At 43.9% G+C, this 13,347-nt stretch overlaps 1 long non-coding RNA gene across 1 annotated transcript; it reads right to left on the bottom strand.

Annotated features, from left to right (window-relative positions):
- Nucleotides 1–553: 553 nt before the first annotated feature.
- Nucleotides 554–6,623, bottom strand: LOC309866803. Its single transcript, XR_014312811.1, has 5 exons — nucleotides 6,496–6,623; nucleotides 2,267–2,430; nucleotides 2,028–2,104; nucleotides 1,015–1,071; nucleotides 554–616 (listed from the first exon to the last, which is right to left on the bottom strand). It is a non-coding gene; the product is annotated as an uncharacterized lncRNA (long non-coding RNA).
- Between the last annotated feature and the right edge of the window lie 6,724 nt (nucleotides 6,624–13,347).

A 13,347-nucleotide genomic window follows, 5' to 3' on the forward strand; every position in this document is an offset into this window, starting at 1 on the left:
CATCAGCAACATAGAAGAGCTCCGGCTTCAGCTTTTAAACCTCAGGGTTTCAAAGGGAAAGGGAGAGTACTCACCAAGGAGAATCTGAGGAAAATATACTTTGCGCCTTTACCATGGAACCTATGACCTGTGTCCCCTGCCTGCCTCAGACCCCACCCATCCTGACGTACCATCCCTGAAGCCAGAGGGCAGGACACCTCTCCTAGACAAGATCGGAGGTCAGCTGCCGTCATCGTCCCTCTGCCCCACGCAGAGCCATGGCCACGCCTGGGAACCCACCACACTCAGCGGCTAGTGCCCTGAGCCCTTGGTCCTGATTTGTCCGTCTTTCAGCTGCTGTTCCGGTTCTGCACAAGGGGCTAATGACATGTATCTGTTCATGTTTCTCAGCCACACGTCTTCTTTTTTTTTTTTTAATATTTTATTTATTTATTTGACAGAGATCACAAGTAGGCAGAGAGGCAGGCAGAGAGAGAGGAGGAAGCAAGCTCCCCGCTGAGCAGAGAGCCTGATGTGGGGCTCGATCCCAGGACCCTGGGATCATGACCTGAGCCGAAAGCAGAGGCTTTAACCCACTGAGCCACACAGGCGCCCCAGCCACACGTCTTCTGATACCCTGTGAAATTCAAAGGAATTGAAAATGTTGGTGACCGCAGATTATAAAAACCCAGAACAAGGCCCTGCTGTCCCCATCTGGTTAGACATACACTTAGGGAGGCCCTTGGGACCTACCAGCTGCAACTTTCCGAGTTTGAGCACTGGCTTACTAAGGTGATCCGGCGTCCGGACCAGGCAGTGTCTCCCTCTACACCAACATCACAGAGCTATGTTTTACCCTCATCCCTGAGCTCAATATCCCGTTGAGGCCTCAGGCTTTGTAAAGCAGGCAGAGAGGACACAGCTGTTCTCATCACCTAAGAGTGCTCTGACTTCAAGGCAGAACCCTTCCCAGCCCCCTGACCCCGTGGACCCCGCTGTCAGGTGGGAGCCATTTGCTGAGACAGCTGTACATACCAGGCCGCAGGTATGTGTGAATGCAGGAACACTCCAGAACCCGCCTGGTCCGATGTTCTTTCCCCAGGAGAGGATGAGAGGGCAAGCAGCAGGCATGAGTGGGATAGGAGGGTTGAATAAAGAGAAAGGCGAGGTCGAGAAGGAGGGCCGTCTGGCACCAGCGCTGCCTTCCTCTTCTGCGGCCTCCCAGCAGCCCTCCGTCACATCTTTTCCAGAGTCCCTTTTGTCCTGTGGGCATTTAACCCAGTGCCATCCCAGTGTGCGCCTTCTACCTTGATATCGGACTCTTAGTTCTGACTAGAGTCCTCGGTGATGATAATCCACACAAAGCACTTACAACCCTGCTATCACATCTCCGTGTCTGATACCAGGAGAGATCTACAAGGCCTGGAGGAAAGTAGGGGGAGTTTATACTGGAGGAACACGGAACTCTATTTTGCTTACAAGCAAGTTTCCATCCTATGCCTCAGGTAAGGGCACCCCGTAACTGCCAAGACTACATCTTAAGAGCAGAGATCTGAGGCCATTGCTGTTGACTTGGATTACAATGGTAATGACCTTGATTTCTTGATACAGCCCCGGATATCTTGGCACATCTTGGCTCCAAGTGTTTTCTGCATTCAATTTATGAAAACGCTGAGTAGGACATTGATGCTGATCTAATGCTTGTCCGTAAAATGTGTTCTTAGAAATTGGAGGCACACCTGGGGCGCCTGGGTGGCTCAGTCGGTTCAGCATCTAACTCTTGGTTTCGGCTCAGGTCATGATCTCAGGGTTGTGAGATCGAGCCCCAAGTCAGGCTCCCCACTCAGCAGGGCATCTGCTTGAGATTCTTTCCCTCTGCCTCTCCCCCTACTTGTGTCCTCTCTCTGTTTTTCTCTTACAAATAAATGAAAAATAGGAAACAGACCTGATGAATCATGAAGCCATCCTGCCTTCAAGACTAATGAAACAAATGGTCTGGCGGCCCAAACACAGGGAGTGGATTGTAATGGGTAATCAGGTGCACTTACCATCTGCTAAAAATAGTTTTGAAGGCTCGATCTTCGTGTTTGTGTTTTCAGGGGCCACAAACTTTTGCTCCAACCACCTGGTAAAGAGGAAATCTTCCAGCATTTGATATTCAGGAGGAATTGAAAATGCAAAAATAAGAAAGTAAATAAATCTGTGATCTGCACCCTGCAATCCTAATCTGGCATTGAAACTGTGGAGACCACCAGTCTCCTGACCCTAGGACTGAGGCAACACTGACCTTGACTTCTCCAGGCAGCCTAGCTGGCCCAGTCCACTCCTGCTTCTGTGCTGGGTATGCATGTCAGCCTCCACTTACATCTTCCACATCACCTCCTTCGTCAGCAAGTGGAGCCAGATTCTTCAGTAGATGGTGGGCCACTGACGAAGGATCATATAAGCTGCCTTGAAAGGAAATGTCAGGAAAAGTTTTTCAAACATGTTCCTCAGGTGGTCACTAGACCAGTTGTTGTCAATCTTGCTACACCCTAGAAGCACCTGCAGCGCTTTAAAAAGCCCTAGGGAGGGGCCCCTGGGTGGCTCAGTGGGTTTAGCCTCTGCCTTCGGCTCAGGTCATGATCTCGGGGTCCTGGGATCGAGCCCCGAATCAGGCTCTCTGCTTCCCTTCCTCTCTCTCTGCCTTCCTCTCTCTCTGCCTGCCTCTCTGTCTACTTGTGATCTCTCTCTGTCAAATAAATAAATAAAAATCTTTTAAAAAAATGTCCACTTGAGTTATATGAGTATCAACTTCTTTTTTCTCTTTTTACTTTTTTGTTTTGAAGTTAGACATCATGGTGATTTAATGAGTCCAATAGCTCAATAAGATCTAGTCTTTCTTCTCCCTCCTTCCATTTCCCAGCCCCATATATAACTTCTTTTAACTCTTGTAGTTGATTCTTTTGGTATTTGCCTCTGTATCTTTAAATAGAATGCCTGGATTACTACTTCTTGGTTTTCAGTTCGGGATATAGCTGTTGCCTTCATATCATGACAGATGAAGACATAAGTCCTTCATCCCTCTCATCTCCTGCCACTCTTGGATTCCTGTTCCCCTACCCAACCTGATATAGTTATATCATAATTTTGTTTAAATCAATATTCATTTTTTACATTATTATAATTTTGTGTGTCCGAGTTGAGCCATGTAACAAACTATGATTATTTTTCCTTTCTTGTACATTTGTTTTGTTAATAATTGTCTTTTTTTTAACTTGTTAGGTTTTTGGGTTTTTTTAAGATTTATCTCTTTGAGAGAGAGAGAAGGCACAGGTGCACAAGCAGTAGGAGTGGTACAGGGAGAGGGAGAAACAGAGCAGGGAGCCCAATGTGGGGCTCGATCCCAGGTCCCTGGGATCATGACCTGAGCTGAAGGCAGGAGCTTAACCAACTGAGCCACCCAAGTGCCCTGCCTGGTTAGTTTTTTTTATTAGCGGTCTATAAACTTTTTAGCAATCCATTCTTAAATCCTCCTCCAATTATTTAAATCTCTTCTCGAGACATGTATTCACATCAGGCATTTTATAAGTTTCTGCCTTCTGAGGAACTGTCTTCCAGAGCCTCTGGCTTGCTCAAACACAGGCTGGTCGTCCCCCTGTGCCTGCTACAGAGTTGTCATCCTGCAATATCCCTTCAGTATCATCCTGGATTCCTTTCACTTTTCACCCTTCTTGGGTCTCCTGTTTCTGTATCCCTGCCTTTTTTTCTGTCTTGGTTTTCTCCCTCATTTTGCTGAAACACATCCTCCAGCAACTTTCTGAGGAAGAGTGTGAGAAATAACAAGTTAGAAGCCTGGCATATTTGAAAATGTCTTTATTTCACCTTCACGGTTGATTAATACTTTGGGCATGAAGTTCTAGATTGTAAATTATTTTCACTCAGTTTTAAAGGCATTTTTCCATTTTCTTCTAGCTTCCACTGTTAAAGGCATTCTTCCAATGTTCTTTTAACTTCCAGTGTGGATTCCTGATCCTTTGTGTGTGTGTGTGTGTGTGTGTGTGTGTGTGTGTGTGTGTGTGACTGTTTTTTTCTTCGCTCTCCCTCTCTCTTTTGCTCGCTTTCCCTCTCTCTCCAGAAGCCAGCAGGATCTTCTCTCTGACCCCAGAGATCTGAAATTTCACGATGATATGTGATATTCATCCATTGTGCTAGGCACTTAGGTGAGCCTTTCAACCTGGAAACTGGTGTCCTTTGGTTGTGGGAGATTTTGTTGAAGCATTTTATTGATGATGCTATCCTTTCTGATTTTCTGTTTTCTCCTCCAGAACTCCTAATGTTTGGATGATGGACTTCTCTGATGCCATTTACTTTTCCAAATGTAGTTGGAAGGGTCTCATTGTAGACACTGTAGTTTGGCTAATCCAGTGCCCACTGCCAACTTCCTTCTTTCCTGGACTTACATTTGGAATGGGAAAAGCTAAATAGTTGCTTTTCCAGCTAGCCTTGCTGCTAAAAGTGGCCATGGGACATAGTCCTGCCAATGCGATGTTAGCAAAAGTCTTACCAAATGTCAAGGCACAGACAGTGCTTGCATGGCCCCTCATCCTTCTCCCTGCCTTGAATATAGATTCATATGGATGAATATGGAGCTATAATAGTTATCCTGAACTCGTGAGGAAATGGCAAAACAATCACAGATGTTATACATAATATTCTTCAAATAAGCCACTGAACCAATTCCAGAAGCTGCATGTCTCCTGAATTTTTGTTACATGAGAAAAATGAATCTCACTTTTTAAGCCTCTATAGGTTAGTTTTTTTTTTTTTTTTTCTGTCACTTGCAGCCAAACTTATTTCTGGTAGATTCTTACTGACTGTAGACACTTGATAAATATTTGTCTGGTTGAATTTTATAGAAAATATGAGAGATGTATATATGAGAGATGTGAGCCCATGGATGCCATACACAAAATGTTCTCCTCTCCATGACACCGAACTAAAAAAAAAAAAAAAAAAAAAAGGAACACACCCAGGTCTCTCTTCATGTCTTCAGAACATCTGTAGAAAAAGGTTAGGAGGACCAAGAGGAGCTTTTCTTCAGAGTAGGCAGAGAACGATTCCAGACGAGTTTGAGGAGAATGACAGGTGATCAATGTCATGGGAAGGAGCACATAAGACCACATTTTCTCTTCATAGGCTTAGAGAGGCACAGTATTTGCCACCCAATAGGGGTGGCATCTGTTAAACAGTAGGAGAGGGAAAAGACCTCAAAGGCCTGGCAGAGGAACACTTTGTTTTATCTAAAATACAGTCTTGAGCACCTGGGTGGCGAAGTTGGTTAGGTGACTGCCTTTGGCTCAGGTCGTGATCTTGGAGTCCTGGGATCAAGTCCCACATCGGGCTCCCTGCTCAGCAGGCAGTCTGCTTCTCCCTCTGACCCTCTCCTCCTCTCATGCTCTCTCTCTCATTCTCTCTCTCTCTCTCAAATGGATAAAATCTTTTTTTAAAAATAAAATAAATATAAGATACAGCCTTATCCATTTGTGCTTCCTCCCTGTTATATGTGCTGAACAAAATAATAATTACTCTGTAATCTGTGCTCCCAAGGTAGGCCATCCAAGTGTTTTAACAGGGAGAAAAATGGCATACAAAGTCAAGCTCTTTTCATTCTAAAAACGAGACGTTGAAGTTTTCTAGAAGCAAATGCTTGCCAACATGGCTGTAATTGTATGTTTCTCTTACCCAAAAAGTCAAGGAGGTGAAGCAAGAGTAAATTTGATTTAAAAGATATGTATTAGGCAGCAGTTGCAATCCAGAAGGGGCCCAATTTGGCTATGAAATCGGTTTCCTGCTGACAAGTCAGCCAGGGTCAGAGAAAGTGAGGCCATCATCCACCACAGGCTTCTTCTGCACCTTTAGGAACTGGAGTTTCCCACCGCTGGAAACAGAACCACTTCTCAGAAATGAGTTTTCAAGAGAGAGAAGTTGGCCTTACTGTGGTTTGACGGCTCTGACCACAGTTTTTACCACAGCTATTTCTATTTTTAAAGCTGCTTTCCAGTAACTGCAAGTAGACCTCAAGGCTGGCAACCGTCCAGAAGGCCTTCCACCACGGAGCCCCTTCTGCTGTGGCCCAGGGCCTGTTCTACAAGGAGACAGGAAGTGTTCAAAAGACAGCAAGTGGCACTGTGGGCGGGTGGGGGTTCCTCATGGGCTCAGGGCACCTGGGTGACGTGGGACAGGCTGAGCCACAGCATGGGGCTTGCCAGCATCCATACTGCCTGAGGAGGGCGCTCAGAGACACTGTTCGTCCGCGTCCCAGCACAACTTCCTCCTGGGCCCTGAACAGTTGAGAAGAGGTTTTTGAACAGTAACTCTCAGCAACCCTGGCTCCTCCCATGAAGAAGGAGCCTCCTTCTCCGTGTCCCTTAACTCACCTTAGGCTATTGTCTCAGAGCGTCCCCTTGTGGCAAGGTGGAGTGATGACTTGTCCTAAGAGCCCTGTATATGCAGAGACAGGGAAGGGTGCCTTACCTCTAGACTCATAGAATGGGTCTTCTGGGGACCCAGGGTGGTTGGTTTGTCCCATCTCTGCTCCCAGACAAAAGAATAGGGAGTTCACAGGTACACGCATCCCACAACGGCCAGTGTGGTTCCTCTGGTTTATTCTGTTAAACAGAATTGAAATTCTCTCTCAACCTTGGTTCTTCACTTGTTAAAGCTAGTTTTTCAGTTACTGATGCATTTAACTTCATTGTATGTCAGGTCTCTGCAATTTTTTATGTGGTCTTTTTACACTCAAAATTTTCAAACTCCCAACCTAAATAACAACTTGTCTTTTAAAATATATTTAAAATGATAGATGGATGTATAAATAATTTATACTACTTCAACTCTGTGCAGCCATTTTAAATGATAATTATGATTCTACAATTCCTGGAGGAGAAAAGGAATTGGCACAGTCACTTCTTATTTTATTATTTTTAGATTTCTATTATGGACAATTCCAAAAATACAAATTTAGAGGAAATGACATAATGAATCCTCACATACCCAACACCTCCTTTATACCCTGTCTCTTCACATAAGCAAATCCTAGCTTCTCCATACAAGCTCCTGAGTTCTTCAACATGAACTTAGTCATCTTCAAGTAGTCCTGTTCTTCAGTATGACAAGAGGTGCCAGGTTCATCCTGTACTTTTGGTGTCCCAAATGGAATCAGCCATTTCCTTTAAATAAATATTATGTAGAGAGTCCAGTCTGGGTTCTCAGGGTGAGACTGATCCTGAGCTGGTCACCATTTGTAGGTTACAGTGCCTACTATGGCATTCTTTTCAGGCTCTTTTAAACATTTGGACTCACATAACTATAATAGGCCATATCTGGCATTGATTTCACTTAGAATAAGGATCCAAGGACAGGAAACACAGCACACCAGCCAGGCAGTGGGGGGCATTTCTCTAGGTCCTACACACCCTGCCCCCATGGGAGGTGGTCATCGAGAGGGCGCCGACTGATGGTTGACCCATGAGCTAGACTGGGAAAATGAGAGGCTCCTCACCACCACCCACCCCCTCCATCAGTCTACCTCCAACCCCTATTCCAACCCCACCCCCAGTACTTGGAATATACACTTCTGCCTACCCCTCCCACAGTGGGAGCTACTCCAAGGACATAGCCTTGATAGAGTAAGGTATTGTGGAGACCCTCTGGGCTGTGCATGTAACTGAACCCAGTTAAGTCCTCTGTAGGACTTTGAAGGTTCTGGCAGGCAGAGATCTGTTCATCTTGCTGCTAGCCACACAAGAGCAGCCTCATAAGTAAGTTCCCCTGCTGATTAAACTTGCCACCTACTGATATGGAGGGGTCCACCTCTTTCTTCAGTCTCTCCTTGCCCTCCAGGGATAGGGGCCAGTTTGCAAACCAACACCCCCACCCCTGTTTCTACCATGGGATTGCCAGCTCAAGTGCAGGATGCCCAATTAAGCTTCAGTTTCAGAGAAACAATGAATAAAAACCTCTTATCCCAGTTAGGAGCCAATATCACTAGTAACAATTCTATGGGACTAGCTTACTCCTGTGCCCTGACAAGAGACATGTCCAGTTCCAAGTCATGATTCTCCCAAACCATAGCTTCGCATGAGGGCTTCCTAATTCATTCACTGTCCTCACAGTCCAGATACAGTGCACCATTTTTACCACAAGCAATGCTGCCTAGTAACGCAGCTGACATTCCACTCTTATCAGATTCCCAGGAGAACAGCTATAGAAAGTAAACTCCATGGAGAAGGAGAAATAATTTGTTTTAGCCCTTTATACAGACAAGCCTTTTTGGTGATCAGAACTAGGACAATATACAAAGATAGAGATAGGTGACAGATGACAGATGATAGCGCAAGGATTCAGTTTTCCAGCTGTGTGGAGAAAATCCAGTTCTTTATTATATCTTTGTTTCCTGTGTGTCTCCTTTACTACTCACATGAAACACTTCACTCCTGACACTTCCAGTCACCGAATGTGTGGGATTATTCCCCACACCAAGCAATTCCCTACCAACACCAACTGAGTGTCACACAATTCAAGTCAATTCAGATGCCACCTATCTGAAGATAGCGTCAGACTAAGGGCTCAGTCCCATAAGATTGTCTCCCTTCCCCATACACATACACACACACACACACACACACACACACACACTTCGATGCCATTCACAAGCCCAGGTTATCACCTCCTGACCAACCTGTATGGTTCCAATAGGCTATAGGTCAGAGGTTCAAATTACCCTCTCCGTGGGTTCAACTAATTTGCTACAGCATCTCACAGAACTCAGAGAAACATTCTACTTATTCAATCACCAGTTTATCGTGAAAGGATGTAACTCAGGAACCGCCAGATGGGAAAGATACAAAAAATGAGGTATGGGGAATGGGCAGGGAGCTTCCACAGCCTCTCAGAATATACCATTCCCCCCACCTCTCCACATTCACCAACCCAGAAGCTCTCTGGCCCCCATCCTTTGGGGGTTTTATGGAGGCTTCCTTCCACTGGCATAACTGATTAAATCACTGGTCACTGGCAATTGACTCAACCACCCAGCCCTTCTCCTCTCTCCAGGAAGTCAGGGGCTGGGACTGACAGTTCCAACCCCCTAGTCACAAGATTGGTTCCCTTGGCCCCCAGCCATAGGTGGGGTCCAAAAGTCACTCCATTAACATAATATAAGACAACTTTTCTCAAGGGCTTTAGGAGCTTTGTGCCAGAAATGGGGATGAAGACCAAATATATATTTCTTATTATAAATCACAATATCAGAGAGAGAGAGATGATAAAGGTGATTCATCAATGTGCAGATTAATAAATATGGATAAATAAAACACATTATGGGTTCATATTGATACTTCCAATTCCAATACAAGACTGTAAGGTTATTATTTAACTATATCTTCATTTCCACCTCCTTTCTCTCATGCTAAAAACCCCACTTCTCAACACACTCTTTTACTCTTTCCCACAATATACATCCAGCAGTCTTGAGATAAGAGTACCCATGCTATCACTAACAATACGATTACTGGAAAATTTAAGATATTCTTGAAGTTCTTTTTGTTCTTAGGGATGTACTCAAATAACTATTTTAAAATCACTTCTAGAAAGAGATCTTTCTAGAACTATAACTGACACAAAGTTCATGTTGCTTTTAATTAAGGATTTTTTTTATTTTTTTTTAAATTTTTTTTTAATGTTCTATACTTACCATTTTCATGGTTCCAAAGCCAAATCTACAAAGTCTGTTCAGAGAATTCTAGCTTCTGTCCCAGGCCCTTTGCCCCATCCCTTTTTTTTTTCCCCACAGGTAACAACTTATTTTTACTTTATGGTTTATCCTTCCTTTGTGATTTTTTACTATAGTTTTAACCCCTGTCTTAAGAAAAGGGTGGTATATTATGTAATTCTCTGCTTTGCTTTTTTTCCCCCTCAAATTTGGTTTTTACTATAAAAGCTTTATTGAGATTTAGTTCACAAATATACAACTCAATGATTTTTTTTAGCATATTCAGAGAGTTGTACAACTATAATCAATTTTAGAATTTTTTTTTAAGATTTTATTTATTTGAGAGAGCGACACAGAGAGAGAGAGAGAAAGAGAGACAGAGCACAAGTCGGGGTGTGGTGTCCCAGGCAGAAGGAGAATGCAGAACTCAATCCCAGGACCCTGATATGACTGAGCGGAAGGCAGATGCTTAGGTGACTGAGCCATCCAGGCACCCTAGAACATTTTCATTCCTCCAAGAAGAAACCACGTATTCATTAGCAGTCACCCTTTATTTTCCCCAACTTGCCAACCCCAGCCCTAGACAACCACTAACCCACTTTCTCTCTCCTTGAAACTGCCTGTGGTAGGTATTTCCTATACATGAAATCATACAGTATGTGACTTTCATGTCTGGTACCAGACACACCTAGCACACACTCTGGGAGTGTCCCCTCAGAGGCCTACGAGGCCAGGCAAGGAAATAACACATAAATGAGCCAGGGAACACATAAATCATCTGAAAGGGGCTGAGCCCCTAGATTTTTGCCAGATGGGAACACCTCCACTCTCTGATTTTCTTTTCAGAAAAAGTTGGAAATTTATATTTTTATGTGAAATTTTCTGATTTGTTCTCAGGTTTTGCAAATGTGTTTGGAAGTTTTATCCAAACCTCTGTGAAAAAAGAGAAAATGAAGAGAACTGACCTCCCTTGAGGATTTGACTCTGGGAATCCATGAGGCTGTGTCCAAGCTCACAGCACCTCCCACAGCCACAGGCACACCTGGGGCTTAGGAAGGTGGACTCTCCCACCTGCCCACCCACCCTTCAGTCTCCAGTAGCTCAGGAGGACTCTCCTGGAGCTACAGCCTGACATCACTTCACCTTTGCTTCCCCATCTTTAAAAAGGAGACAATAGGGATGTCTGGGTGGTTCAGTCGGTTAAGCCACTGCATTTGGCTTAGGTCATGATCCCAGCATTCTGGGATCGAGTCCCACATCAGGCTACTTGCTTGGAGGGGAGCCTCCTTCTCCTTCTGCCTCTGCTTATGCTCACTTGTTTGCTCTCTCTAACAAATAAATAAAATTTTTAATCTAAAAAGGAGGGCGCCTAGGATCTCAGGGTCCTCGGATCGAGTCCCGCATCGGGCTCTCTGCTCAGCAGGGAGCCTGCTTCCTCCTTTCCTCTCTCTGCCTGCCTCTCTGCCTACTTGTGATCTCTCTCTCTCTCTGTCAAATAAATAAATAAATAATCTTTAAAAAAATCTAAAAAGGAGACAATAAAGTCACTGAGCTGTGACTTGCACAGTGCAGTGAAGCTGGGAAGTATCAGTAAGCCCACACGTTCAGAAGTATGTGTAAAAGAATATCAAATTGAATCACCTCCTTCGTTTATCAAAATTTTGGGAAATGGAGAGTAGGTAAAGATATTCTTGAAAGATGAGGAGAGGGGCGCCTGGGTGGCTCAGTCAGCTGGGTGTCTGCCTTCACCTCAGGTCATGATCTCGGGGTCCTGGGATGAGCCCCATGTTGGGCTCTCTGCTAGGCTAGGAGTCTGCTTCTCCCTCTGCCCCTCTCCCTGCTCATGCTCGTGCTCTCTAATAAATAAATAAATAAAATCTAAAAAAAATAAAAGATAAGAAATTTGAAAAAAAGTTTAAAAGTATAATGCTACAATACTCAATTAGTACTAGGGTATAGTACTAATGCTCTAACACACTAGCAAATAAATCTTAATACACTTAAGCACTTTATAAATAAATAATTAAAATCTATCAGAAAGTCATTCTTTAATGCATATTATTGGAATCTTAATCATTTGGGGGGGAGAATAGGCTGAGGTAGCCACCTTATACCATATACCGCAATCAATGTTAGAATTAAAAAACTGCAACCATGAAAGAACTTTCTCCACATTTAGAACAAACTTTCGAAGCACAAAAGCAGCTCAGTACATGCCAAAGAAAAAGGCTGATAGACCTGAGCACCAAAAAGGACTTTTTAACCCCTCAAGTTTTCTTAAAGCCATAATTAAAAATGAAACAACACAATAATGTGGATGGAACTAGAGAGTATTATGCTGAGTGAAATAAGTCAATCAGAGAAAGACAATTTTCATATGATCTCACTGATAGGAGGAATTTGAGAAACAAGATAGAGGATCACAGGGGAAGGGAGGGAAAAATGAAACAAGATGAAACCAGAGACGGAGACGAAACATAAGAGACTCTTAGTCTCAGGAAACAAACTGAGGATTGCTGAAGGGAAGGGGGTTGGAGAGATGGGGTGGTTGGGTGAAGGACACTGTGCTATGGTGAGTGCTTGATTTGTGTAAGACTGATGAATCACAGACCAGCACCCGTGAAACAAATAATACCTTATATGTTAATTTTAAAAAAGTGAAACAACAATCTGGGCAAAATGTGAGTGACAAATACAACAAAGGGTACTACCTAAAGACAAAGGCATTATTATCAGTATTAAATACAAAGCTCTTACGTGGTTCAGCAAGAAAACAACCCCCCCATAACTGGGCAAATTCATAAACTGACGTATCATGGGGAGAAAACAAACCAAATGGATAATACCTGTGACAGTCTTTATAACTTCGCTAAAAATCAAAGACATGCAAAGTAAAATGAGACATTTTTTTTGCTTGGAAGTTAGCCAAGACTGAGAAGAGGATATATCCAACACCAGCATGATTTTGGGGAGGCTGAATGTATATTATCATATAGTGCAAGCACGGTGTAAATTAACTTGGTATTGCCATCGGGAAAATGTTAAATATTACCACCTTACAACCCAGAAATTAACCTTCTAAAAATGTAGTCTAAGAAAATAATAAGAAATATGAAAAGAGATTTGAGTGCAAAGAGGTCTATCAAAATATTACTTACCAGGGCACCTGGGTGGCTCAGTAGTTAAGCATCTGCCTTTGGCCCAGGTCATGATCCCAGGGTTCTGGGATCAAGCACCACTTGGCGGGGGTTGGGGGGGAGTCCGGGCTCAGCCGGAGGCTTGCTTCTCCCTCTCCCACTCCCCCTGTTTGTGTTCCCTCTCTTGCTGTGTCTCTGTCAAATTTTAAAAATCTTTTTAAAAAATACTGTTTACTGGGCGCCTGGGTGGCTCAGTGGGTTAAGCCGCTGCCTTCGGCTCAGGTCATGATCTCAGGGTCCTGGGATCGAGTCCCGCATCGGGCTCTCTGCTCAGCAGGGAGCCTGCTTCCCTCTCTCTCTCTCTGCCTGCCTCTCCATCTACTTGTGATTTCTCTCTGTCAAATAAATAAATAAAATCTTTAAAAAAAAATACTGTTTACCATGATGGAAAACTTTATCACCCTAATGACTTACAGC

This window comes from Mustela nivalis, assembly GCF_964662115.1.
Source record: "Mustela nivalis genome assembly, chromosome: 6".
In the NCBI taxonomy this organism is placed as follows: Eukaryota; Metazoa; Chordata; class Mammalia; order Carnivora; family Mustelidae; genus Mustela; species Mustela nivalis.